Source organism: Pseudophryne corroboree, chromosome 8, assembly GCF_028390025.1.
Source record: "Pseudophryne corroboree isolate aPseCor3 chromosome 8, aPseCor3.hap2, whole genome shotgun sequence".
NCBI classification, from domain to species: Eukaryota; Metazoa; Chordata; class Amphibia; order Anura; family Myobatrachidae; genus Pseudophryne; species Pseudophryne corroboree.
Window position 1 is genome coordinate 181,860,543 of NC_086451.1, and position 12,814 is coordinate 181,873,356.

The following is a 12,814-nucleotide window of genomic DNA, read 5'->3' on the forward strand; positions in this document are numbered from 1 at the left end:
TACAGAAGATTTCATGCATGGTCTTTCCAACTGGATCTCCGGGACAAATGGTCAGGATCTTATCTTCTCATGCATCAGAGGATACGTTTGTCACCGAAAGGTAGAATATCGCTCCTCTGGTGGCTGCAAACCTCTCACCTACTAGAGGGCCGCAGGTTCGGGATTCAGAATTGGATCCTCCTAACCACTGATGCAAGCCTCAGAAGTTGGGGGGCAGTCACCCAAGGGGAAAACTTCCAAGGAAAGTGGTCAAGTCTGGAATACATCCTTCCGATAAACATTGTGAAACTACGAGCCGTGTACAACGCTCTTCTACAAGCTGCACATCTTCTGAAAGTTCAGGCCATTCAGATTCAGTCGGACAATGTAACGATAGTGGCCTACAAAACCGACAAGGTGGAACGAAGAGCAGAGCTGCAATGTCAGAGGTAAGTTTCATCCTCTGGGCGGAAAAGCATGCAGTGGTGCTGTCAGCAGTCTTCATTCTGGGAGTGGACAACTTGGAAGTGGACTTCCTCAGCAGACACGATCTCCATCCGGGAGAGTGGAAAAATCCATGAGTTTTCAAGTTAGTGTATGTGTTCCCTCCACTTCCACTCATCCCAAGGATTCTCAAAATAATCAAAAGAATAAGAGTTCAGGCGATCCTCATTACTCCGGACTGGCAAAGAATGGCTTGGTAAGCGGATCTTTTGGAGTTACTGCTGGAAGATCCGAGGCCTCTTCCTCTTCGAGAGGACCTTCTGCAACAGGGGCCGTTCGCTTATCAAGACTTAAATGGCTACGTTTAATGGCAGGGAGGTTGATTGCCAGATTTTAGCTCAGAAGGGCATTACAAACAAAGTTATTCCTACCATGATACAGGCTAGGAAAGGAGTAAGATCAAAACATTACCATCGGATTTGGAAAAAGTACGTGTCTTGGCGTGAATCCAAGAAGTTTCCTACAGTGGAGTTTTAACTTGAGCAGCAAAATCCCGGCGCTTTTATTGCCCAGAGAAAATCTAGCAGCCTTCCCAGGGGTAATTGGTTTAAAAACTCCTTATACCAAAAAAATAGAAAAAGACAATAGGAAAGCGCAAATTTAATCTGTTTGTAGATTTTATTAAATGATTATTATTTAAAACAAACATTCATACCGGCCAGTATGCATAAATAAATTACATATATTTTAAAATTGACTATGAAGATAATACCCTAAAAGAACATAATGTAGCTCCACATCAAATCTCTGTTAAGTGTACTTTAGGTGATACTTTGTATTGCCTCCACTGGTAATACACTTGCTGTCTTAATAGACATATACCATGTAGCAAATTAGAGATGCACTTCTGAGACTCCTTCCTATATATTTGGTAATATCCTGTAATTTATATACTGCGGTTAATGGTTTGTAATTAGGCACTTTAAGTGTCACATGCAATGATTACATGTATTCCTGCATGGCCATGCAATATGTTTATGGATATTTCAGAGCTCCTATGCACCAATCCAAATCTCAGTGTAATGGTACTCAGTGGGCAAACCTGTCACAGCTCCCAGCAGGGTCAGATGTTCGTCCTCCCGGCTATTGCTTTCACTATCAGCCTTGTCTGGAGTTCATAAAACAGCTCCCTTCGGGTGATGTTCCTCCCGGCTGTTTGTGTAGCCTCAGCCTTATCCGGAGTATACGTTCACTCCTCCTCCTCTGATCCCTGTTAGCAATGGGGTCGATTCTCAGCCGGCCGGCTAGTAGGTATGCAGCACTCGATCCCGTCAGTGGGAGAAGAAAATACAGACGCGTTTCCCCGCCTTCCAACCTCGGCGGCTTCCTCAGTGTGAGGAAGGCTGAGGCTACACAAACAGCCGGGAGGAACATCACCCGAAGGGAGCTGTTTTATGAACTCCAGACAAGGCTGATAGTGAAAGCAATAGCCGGGAGGACGAACATCTGACCCTGCTGGGAGTCGTGACAGGTTTGCCCACTGAGTACCATTACACTGAGATTTGGATTGGTGCATAGGAGTTCTGAAATATCCATAAACATATTGCATGGCCATGCAGGAATACATGTAATCATTGCATGTGACACTTAAAGTGCCTAATTACAAACCATTAACCGCAGTATATAAATTACAGGATATTACCAAATATATAGGAAGGAGTCTCAGAAGTGCATCTCTAATTTGCTACATGGTATATGTCTATTAAGACAGCAAGTGTATTACCAGTGGAGGCAATACAAAGTATCACCTAAAGTACACTTAACAGAGATTTGATGTGGAGCTACATTATGTTCTTTTAGGGTATTATCTTCATAGTCAATTTTAAAATATATGTAATTTATTTATGCATACTGGCCGGTATGAATGTTTGTTTTAAATAATAATCATTTAATAAAATCTACAAACAGATTAAATTTGCGCTTTCCTATTGTCTTTTTTGAGTTTTAACTTGGACGGTTTCTTCTCTTCCTGCAAGCAGGGGTGGATGTTGGCCAGCGCCTGGGCTCCATAAAAGTCCAGATTTCAGCCTTGTCCATTTTCTTCAAGAAACAATTGGCTGCCCTCCCTGAGGTTCAGACTTTCTTGAAAGGGGCACTGCACATCCAACCACCCTTTGTGCCTCCTACGGCACCTTGGGATCTTAACATGGTACTGCAGTTCCTGCAATAGGATTGGTTTGAGCCTTTAAAGGAGGTTGAGGTCAAGTTTCTTACTTAGAATACAGTCACACTGTTGGCATTGGCATCTGCTAGACGTGTGTAAGAATTGGGGGAATTGTCCTATTAGACCCCCTACTTGATTTTCCATGAAGATAGAGCTGAGCTCAGGACACGTCAGCAATTTCTTCTGAAGGTTGTGTCGACTTTTCATATCAACCAACCTATTGTGGTGCAAGTGGCTACTGACTCCTCAATTAGTTCAAAATCCTTGGATGTTGTAAGGGCTTTCGAGATTTATGTGAGGAGAACTTCTCATCACAGAAAGTCAGACACCCTGTTTGTCCTTTATGATCCCAACAATGTTGGGTGGCCTGCTTCTAAGCAGACGATTTCTCGCTGGATCAGGTTTACTATCCAGCATGCTTATTCTACAGCAGGATTGCTGTGTCTGAAATCCGTTAAGGCCCACTCTACTCGTAAAGTGGGTTCTTCCTGAGCAGCTACTTGGTCAGGGTCAAACATGTTTGCTAAGTTCTACAAGTTAGATACTTTGGCCTCTGAGGATCTAAAGTTTGGTCAATCGGTTGTGCAGGAGCCTCCGCGCTCTCCCACCCGTACTGGTACCCATGGTACTAATGTGGACCCCAGCATCCTCTAGGACATAAGAGAAAATTGGATTTTAATTATCCTTTTCTCGTAGTCCGTAGAGGATGCTGGGCGCCCGCCCAGCGCTTCATTTTCCTGCAGTTGTTACTTGGTTCAGTACTGCCTTTTTTGTTAAGTACTGCATTACTACTTGGTTAAATACTGTTGTTCAGACGTTGCTGACTTGTTTCAAGCTGGTTGCTTGATTTTCTGTTGTTGTGGGTGTGCTGGTGTGAATCTCACCACTATCTGTGTATTTCCTTCTCTCGAAGTATGCCCATCTCCTCGGACACAATTTCTAGACTGAGTCTGGTAGGAGGGGCATAGAGGGAGGAGCCAGCCCACACTATTAAACTCTTAAAGTGTCCATGGCTCCCAAGGGACCCCATCTATAACCCATGGTACTAATGTGGACCCCAGCATCCTCTACGGTCTACGAGAAAAGGATTTACCGGTAGGTAATTAAAATCCTATTTTCTGCTGCTGATTCCTCTCCCAATGCAGCCAAGCATGTGACTAGCCTTTCTCATCGCTTTGTTACATTGCATACCTGCCTTTAAGTCACCTGAAATAGTTACTCCTAGATCCCTTTCCTCCTCAGTAGTTTCCATAACAGTACCATTGATTCTATATTTAGACTTTGGGTTTTGGAGACCCAAGTGCATGATTTTGCATTTTTTAGGATTAAACTATAGTTGCCACGTTCTTGACCATTTCTCAAGCCTATCTAGGTCATCAATAATTTGTTTTACCCCTCCCGGTGTGTCTACCCTGTTGCATATCTTTGTATCATCTGCAAAAAGGCATACTTTCCCTTCAATACCATTTGCAATGTCACCAACACAGATATCAAAGAGAACCGGTCCAAGTACAGATCCCTGGGGTACTCCACTGGTAACATTTCCCTCCATAGATTGAACTCCATTTACTACAACTTTCTGTTTCCTATCCTGCAACCAGGTTCTTATAATTTTAACTGTTTTATAATCCACCCCCACGCTTTCAAGTTTATTTAGCAGTCTGCGATGTGGGACAGTGTCAAATGCCTAACTAAAGTCTAGATATGCTATAGAATCTACAGCTCCCCCTTGATCTCTTATTTTCATCACAGAGTTAAAAAAGTCAATTAGATTTGTTTAGCATGATCTCCCACCAGTAAATCCATGCTATTTTGGATCCTGTAAGTTGTTTGATTTAAGATATACCACAACTCTTTCTTTTAATAATTTTTCCATTACTTTCCCTACTACTGTTGTAAGGCTTACTGTACTGTAGTTACTTGCTTCTTCCTTACTTCCACTTTTGTACAGTGAAACTACATTTGCTCTTTTCCAGTCCTCTGGAATGGCACCTGTAGTTAGTGACTGGTTAAATAATTCTGTTAAAGGTGTCACCAGCACATCTTTTAGCATCTTTGGGTGCATCCCATCTGGCCCCATTGATTTATCCACTTTTAGTTTTGAAAGTTCTGTTAGGACCTTCTCTGTAAATGTACTTTCATCTACCTTATTTTTATGAATGTCCTTACAAATTAACTGTGGCCCCATCCCTTCTCCTTCTGTAGCAAATACTGACCAAAAATAATTATTTAGGTGATCTACTATTGCCTTGTCTCCCTCCACCAAATGCTCACTCTCTGTCTTAAGCCTTATTATTCCTCCATTTGATTTTCTCCTTTCACTTATATTCTTAAAAAAAGTTTTGCCCCCTTTATCTACTGACTGGGCCATTTTCTCCTCAGCTTCTGCTTTTGCACGTCTGATCACTTTCTTAGCATCCTTCCTTCTGTCAAGATATACCTCTTTGTCGTTATTATTTTGATTCTGTTTGTATTTCCTAAAAGCCATCTTTTTTGCTTTCACACTAGTTGATACTTCTTTTGTGAACCACACTGGCTTCCCTTTCCTAGTGCTTTTCCTAACCCTTTTGATACAAAAGTACAGAACAGAAGTGTCAGGACAGAAGGGTGACAGGGCCAGGACAGAGGTGACAAAGCCATGACAGAACAGAAGGTACAGGAGATAGGGGTGTTAGGGACAGGACAGAGGTCACAGGGTCAGTACAGAGATGACAGGGACAGTATAATGGGGAAGAACAGAAATGCCAGGGCCAGGACAGTGTTGACTTGACTAAGATAGAAGTGACTCGTCGGAGTCACTGATGCCGGCTGCTGTTGTCCCACTACAACCTGGGGGAACTGACTCTGATTCTGGGTGCTGGGTTGTCCGACCTGCCTTGATCTGTCTTGGGCTGGCTTTCTCAGTCTCGAGTCCCACTCAGTATCCTGCTCAGTGACCTGAAATTCCCCCTCCCGCCGCCACCCGAAAGGCTGCTGCTCCTTACAGCGCAGGCACTGTGGGAGTGGGATGGTTTCAGATAGAAGTCATGATGTGTCTCCCAAGAAATGCTGTGGCCAGAGAGGGGGGAGCTGGGAGTGGGTGGAGCATGCAGACGGTCAGTTGCAGCACTGCCCGTCTAGCTGTAATGTATGCAATGGTGTGAGAAGGAGCAACGTGCACACCACCATGGACAGCGCTGCAGCTAGCGGTGTTAGCAGTGAGGCTGCAGGACTAGGGTATGGAAGGAGTGCCCTGTAAGCACCATGCTAGTTATGGCACTGCTAATTTGTAGCCACTAATAAGATACTCCAAATATATTCTATATAGCATACATATCCCAGTGAAACTATCACAAATGAGATTATCTCCTGACAATAAAATGTCCTAAACACAAGGGGATGATACATATCATTATCAATTTTGGGTTCATACAGCGTGGCTGCAGCTGCCTCATATAGACCCTCTCGGAGCACAAGGTCCCATGTGACTTAGCAAAATTAAGGGTCTTATTCGCTCACAATGTGTGTCTTATTTGTCCAAACTGTGTGTCATATTTGCATTAATATAATTAAAGTGACAAAGCTACTTTGCTAGATTGAACTGACCAAATTGATGTACATCTGTGTGGGAATGAGTGTCAATCTGTATAAGAAGTGCTACGATGAAGCAGCTGCAGCTTTTTCACGCCCCAAGTTTCGTTTTGCTACACCTAAGACTTTTTCCATATTCAAAACTATGGGGGTAATTCAGACTGGATCACTGCCGCAGTTTGAATTTCTTTGTGGAGTGCGCCTGCGCACCCCGGGAGCCCAGTGAGATGCTAAAAGCATCTCAGGGCTGTGATTGCCTCTGCGAGAGGCGGTTGCAGGGCCGGAGGGGGTGTACCAACAGCGTTAGAATGGTCCAGGCGTAGTCCAGACGACGCAGGCGTGTCCGGACCATTGTGGGGGCAGTCCGCGGCAGCTGCGTGATGTCACATGTAGCCGCTGCGACCCAGGATGTGGCAGGTAGCTCCCTGCTAGCGCACAGGAGCTGCGCAGGCAGGGAGCTACTCACCGGCTGCAAAAACATCACCACCACGCAATGCTTTTGCACCCTGGGAGGGGGGGGGGGGGAAGGGCCAGATATCGGGACGGACTAGCTCTGTGCTGGCTGTCCCCCTGCATGTCTCAGAATCTGATCGTAGATGTGCTAAATTTAGTCCGGACCGTTGGGGGAGCGGAATGTGGTGGGTAGATCCCTGCCAGCATGCAGGAGCTGTGCAGGTGTAATGCTTTTGTACCTGTGTGAGGGGGAAGGGTAGGGCCTGACCTGCGTAGCGGACTAGCCAGGTGCTGTGCATCCCCCCGCATGTCAGAGTAAATGATCGTAGATTCGTAAATTTAGCACATCTACGATCAACTCTGAATTACCCCCAAAGTCACAGTAAAGCGTCCCCCAGTGCCCTGCACCCAACAGTGACCGGAGTGTGTGGTGTGCTATGGGAGCAATGGCGCACAGCTGCAGTGCTGTGCGCTACCTTAATGAAGACAGGAGTCTTCAGCCGCCGTTTTTCATCTTTTTCTTCTGTCTTCTGGCTCTGCAAGGGGGACGGCGGCGCGGCTCCGGGAACGGACGATCGAGGTCGGGCCCTGTGTTCGAACCCTCTGGAGCTAATGGTGTCCAGTAGCCTTAGAAGCACAAGCTAGCTGCAAGCAGGTAGGTTTGCTTCTCTCCCCTCAGTCCCTCGTAGCAGTGAGTCTGTTGCCTGCAGATCTCACTGAAAATAAAAAACCTAACAAATACTTTCTTTTCTAGTAAGCTCAGGAGAGCCCACTAGGTGCATCCAGCTCTGGCTGGGCACAGATTCTAACTGAGGTCTGGAGGAGGGGCATAGAGGGAGGAGCCAGTGCACACCAGATATAGTACCTAATCTTTCTTTTAAGAGTGCCCAGTCTCCTGCAGAGCCCGTCTATTCCCATGGTCCTTACGGAGTACCCAGCATCCACTAGGACGTCAGAGAAACTGGGGAAAAAAATTGCCTTGCTTCAGCGGTTGAGAGACAATACACAAGGCAGGATCGTCTCCTCCAGTTCTGACTGAACTAAATGAGATGAGGACAGCCCTCAATGCACTGTTATTAAAACGGACTATAGGTTATGCAGAAACCGCTTTTTTGAGTGGGGTAACAAGCCAGGGAAGCTTTTAGCTAGAGTGCTCAATGCACAAAGGGCTACACTATACATCCAATCAGTGAAGGATGAGGTGGGGTCCCGCCGTACCCTCACGAGAGAAATAGCTGACACATTCCACTCCTATTATACTAAACTATATCATCTCCAGGATCCTAGATCCATGGAACCACTGCCAGCTTCCTGGGACTTGGTGGATAAGTACCTCTGTAAAGCGGGACTCCCCAGGCTGTTAGCGGATGACAGCGCCTTGCTGGACTCCCCATTTTCTCTCCCTGATTCAGAACAGGCTCTTAAAGAGACTCCCTCTGGGAAGAGCCCAGGCCCTGATGGCTATACTATCTCTTATTATAAACTCTTTAAAGACTATCTTTTACATAAGATGTTGATGGCCTTCAATGAAGTCTCTGGTGATTGTGGTTTTTCCACGCAAGCATTAGAGGCTTTCAATACGGTCATACCAAAAAAAGGGAAAGACCCAGCTCAATGCGCCAGCTACCGTCCGATATCACTCCTTAACACGGACATCAAACTGTTTGCTAAACGTATAGCAAACAGATTGAAGTTTTCAAAATAAAGTCAAAACGCAGTAAAGAAGGCAAGTAAGGTGCTAGCGTGCATAAAAAGGGGAATTGAGACAAGGGACTCGGATATAATCATGCCGCTGTATAAGGCATTGGTATGTCCGCACCTGGAATATTGTGTTCAGTTTTGGGCACCATTGTATAAAAAAGACATCAGTGAACTCGAAAAATGTTCAAAGGCGAGCTACTAAATTGATTAAAGGCCTTGAAGGACTGGACTATAAGGAAAGACTTACTAGGCTGAATATGTATACACTAGAAAAGAGGCGCCTAAGAGGAGATATTATTAATATCTTCAAATATGTAAAGGGAATCACAAAGAGTTATCAGAGGAATTGTTTATTAAAAGAACACAGTTTAGGACACGTGGGCACTCGCTGCGACTGGAGGAGAGAAAGTTCCGAACGCAACGGAGGAAAGGGTTCTTCACTGTTAGGGCAATCAGGATGTGGAATTCCCTGCCAGGGAAGGTGGTAATGGCGGACTCTGTAATTGGATGTAAAAAAGGAATGGATACATTTCTGAATGAAAAAGCTATCCAAGGTTATAATACTTAAAATATCAACGTGGTTAATCCGGGGGTAACATGAGTTATAGTAGCTAACTAGTCATAAAATATTATTCAGCAAGTATGTAGAATCATCACAACTTAAAATAGGTTGAACACGATGGGCAATTTGCCTCTATTCAACTTCAAATACTATGTTGCTATGTTACTGCTCCCCAATATTGTCCATTCAGACCAAGTGGGATTTGTATTTGGGAGGGAAGCTCGTGATAACACGACCAAAATAATTGACTTGATGCATATAGCCTCGCAAGGCCACACTCCGGTAGTGGTGCTGTCCACCGATGCCGAAAAGGCATTTTGACAGAGTTAACTGGGTTTTAATGGAAGGGGTCCTAAGGCACATAGAACTCGGACCTGTTAGCCTGTGCCACATTTTGGCACTATATAGTTCCCCTAGAGTGAGGATTAAAATTAATGGAGCCTTGTCCGAACCTGTCCTGATTAGGAATGGAACTAGACAGGGCTGTCCTCTTTCGCCCCTTATTTTCATTCTATGCATGCAGGCTTTGGCTGGATCCATTAGACTTAATATGAATATTTATGGATTTACGGTAGGGGGTAGAGAATATAAACTTGCATTGTCTGCAGATGATTTGTTATCTGTCCTATCGAACTCGGTTGTATCTATCCCCAACCTGATGTCTGAATTCTATAGATTTGGTGCCCTGTCCGATTTTAAAATTAACCTTTCTAAATCGGTGGCAGTGAATGTGTCAGCTACCTCCCAATCCTTTGAGGGTCTTCAAAAATCCTTTCCATTCATCTGGCACCCCTCAAGCTTGAAATACTTGGGGGTTACATTGAATACTGATTTAACATGCCTTTTTGATGAAAATGTAAAAAACTTACTTACCACACTTCACTCTGAGTTTTGGGACTGGGGCAACAAGAGGCTTTCCTGGCTGGGGAGACTTAGTGTAATTAAAATTAATGTTTTACCCAGGGTTCTATATCTCCTCCAGATGCTCCAGTCCATATTTCTAAAACCTGGTTCTGGGACTTACACAACTCAGAGATTTTGTTTGGGATAACAAGAGGCCTTGTTTCCAACATGCCATACTCTTCCCTCGCAAACACATGGGGGGTCTTCAGTTGCCCCATTTTTCTCTATAGTATGACACCATTGTCCTTAATAGAATAATGGAGTGGACCAGATCATATGACACTAAACAATGGGTACTTATAGAGAGTGCAGCCTTATCCTCACCCATACCTCATTATCCCTGGTGTTCAAAACTCACTATCATTACACATCCTACCATTGGGCCTACACTGCTACACTGGAATAGGCTTAGGTTCCTCCCATATGTCTCGTCCAAACTTTCTCTTCTGACCCCACTGTTTAATAACTCAGACTTTCTTCCAGGCGTCTCCGGCCAGGGGTTCGATTTATGGAAACTGATGGGCGTGGCATGTAATGGGCAGCTGGTGGAAAATGGAGAAATAATCCCCTTCCCTACCTTGCAGTTGAAATGGAGCCTACCACCATCAGAGATATGGAAGTACCTCCATCTGAAGCACTTTGTATTCAGGTGTAATGTTCGCCCTAGTATTACCAGACCATTGATGATTTTTAAGAGCATGTGCTTAGATTCTTCCCATCCTACACATTTTCTCTCAAAATGTTATAGATTCCTGATGGAACATAAGTTCCCAGATCTCCCCAAATACACAAGAGACTGGGGTTGTGACCTACAGATTGATTTAACAGAGGAATACTGGTAAAAAAGTTTTCAGGCCACGTTTGTAAGCTTGATTAGTTATTCAGTGATTGAGACGCACTTCAAGGTTTTATCGCGATGGTATAGATGTCCCCTGACATTTTCCTGGTGTACCGGATACGTGTTGGTGATGTAATAATGAAACGGGTTTACCGATGCATATCTGGTGGGATTGTTGCTTACTTCACCCCTTTTGGAATAAAGTTACTGCAATCTCGAGGTTGATTGTGGGTTCTGATTTCCCTTCTTAGCCTGCTTTCTGGCTTCTTAACTTAGTTGTGGGTTCCCTGACAACATACAAAACGTCTTTAATAAAGTTTCTTAATAGCGGCGCTAAAGCGGTTATCCCTGTTCACTGGCGGTGCACTACACCTCCTACTGTGAAGCAGTAGTTTGGCAGAATAGATATATATATATATATATATGTCAATGGAGGAATTAGGAGTGACACCAGAAAGCCAAAAGAGATTTACGGCTACTTGTTGCCACTGGCTGGATTTGAAGTCCTCACAGACATATCTTACGAATGTATGAGTCCCATATACTGGGCTTTACATCTAGAATTTGACTGTTTACTGATACAACGAGATGACACTTCTGCTTTTCAGTCCAAATAGACACTAGAAAGACCACCACTCTTTGACTCACTATTTCTTCCTTTCTTGCTTTCTTTTCTGTCCTTTCTTTCTTTGATTTGTTTATATGTTAAGATTTGTGTTGTTTAGACAGGACTTGATACTGTATGTGATTAACTGGTTGATTTTTCTCTATGGAATATTAATTTAGGCACTGAATGTCAATCTAAGATTGGTGTGATCCTGACCAATTGTCGTTCATTTATCTTGGACTGTATCTTCCTGTACTACCTATCTACGTGCCTATGCTGTTTATTGTGTTAAATTCAAATAAACATTTATTGAAAAATGTTTTTTTATTTAAAGAAATAATTCATGAGTGTCCCTGTGTAAAGTGATAGTATGGCAAGCCTACATACAGAGGCATCTCACATGGCATACAGGTAGGCTGACCATACTATCCATATAAACCAGGACACTCATGAATAACACAGGTTCTGTGACTGGCTGACTTCAAACCTGCATTTCACCCTGTTTTAAGCAGTTAGAGAACATGTGCAATTCATGAGTGTCCCAGATTAAAGGGATAGTATCAATAGTGGCTCTTACATTTAGTTGGAGGGCTGCAGGGGAGAGTAGAGTAAACAGCCAGCACCAGCCCCAGAACCCAGCACCTGCGCAATGGATCTGGCAGGTTCAGGAACCGGTGCACGGTGCAACTGCGTATTTCTGCAGCTTCTATGGACTACATCGGCTGCATCCCATAGAAACTGGATCAGATTGGGCTGCTCCAAGGGAAGGGAATGGCCAGCTATCTGCTTATCACAGCCCGGTCTGGCAGTCACAGAGGGAGTCATGTGTGTCTGTGACTGACAGGTAGGATTTCTAATAGAAAGTCACTGTCAGTCGCAGTGAAGCCAGTACAGTCACAGACTGCATCTGGATTAACTGACTATAACTTGGGTGGTGGACTGTAAAATCCTACACTGGACAGTATGGTAAGCCCACATACAGGAATGTATAAAGTTAACATGGGGCCCTTGTAGCCATATTATATACTATAGTTCTTGCACACTGGATGCTGGGGGATAATTGAGCTTCCTGTCCCTTTAATCCAGTCCTCGGTCCTCATAGCGCACTCACAGTCCACACATTAGGGATGTCCCAACTTCAGCACAGGTGAATAAATCAAACTGACTGTCACCTGTGCTCATGCATGGACACCTTTAATACATGGATTACGAGTTGGCCATGAGAACATGGTTTGGGAAACACTACACTAATCAAGGTTAATTCACATGTCAATCAGTCTGGATTTTTTTTCACACTTTTCACATCATGCTCTATAGCATGAGGGTTCTTCCACTTGTCCATGCACTGTCATGACTCCCAGGAGGCAATCCACATTAGAACCAGAAGTCGCCTTACAAATCAGTCTGACACCACTCTACTGTGAATGACACCCCACCCTTAAAAAAAGTAGTAAAACTACATTTGCCTTTAATTAATTATACTTAAAATATCTATATACTTTTTAATAATAATGTGACACAAACGCTTACAGA

General features: G+C 44.1%; 1 protein-coding gene across 2 annotated transcripts in view; it reads right to left on the reverse strand.

The window, feature by feature from the left end:
• Window positions 1–12,814, reverse strand: part of LOC134948776 (gamma-aminobutyric acid receptor subunit alpha-3-like) — a 995,050-nt gene that overhangs the window by 200,153 nt on the left and 782,083 nt on the right. The window lies entirely within an intron of this gene.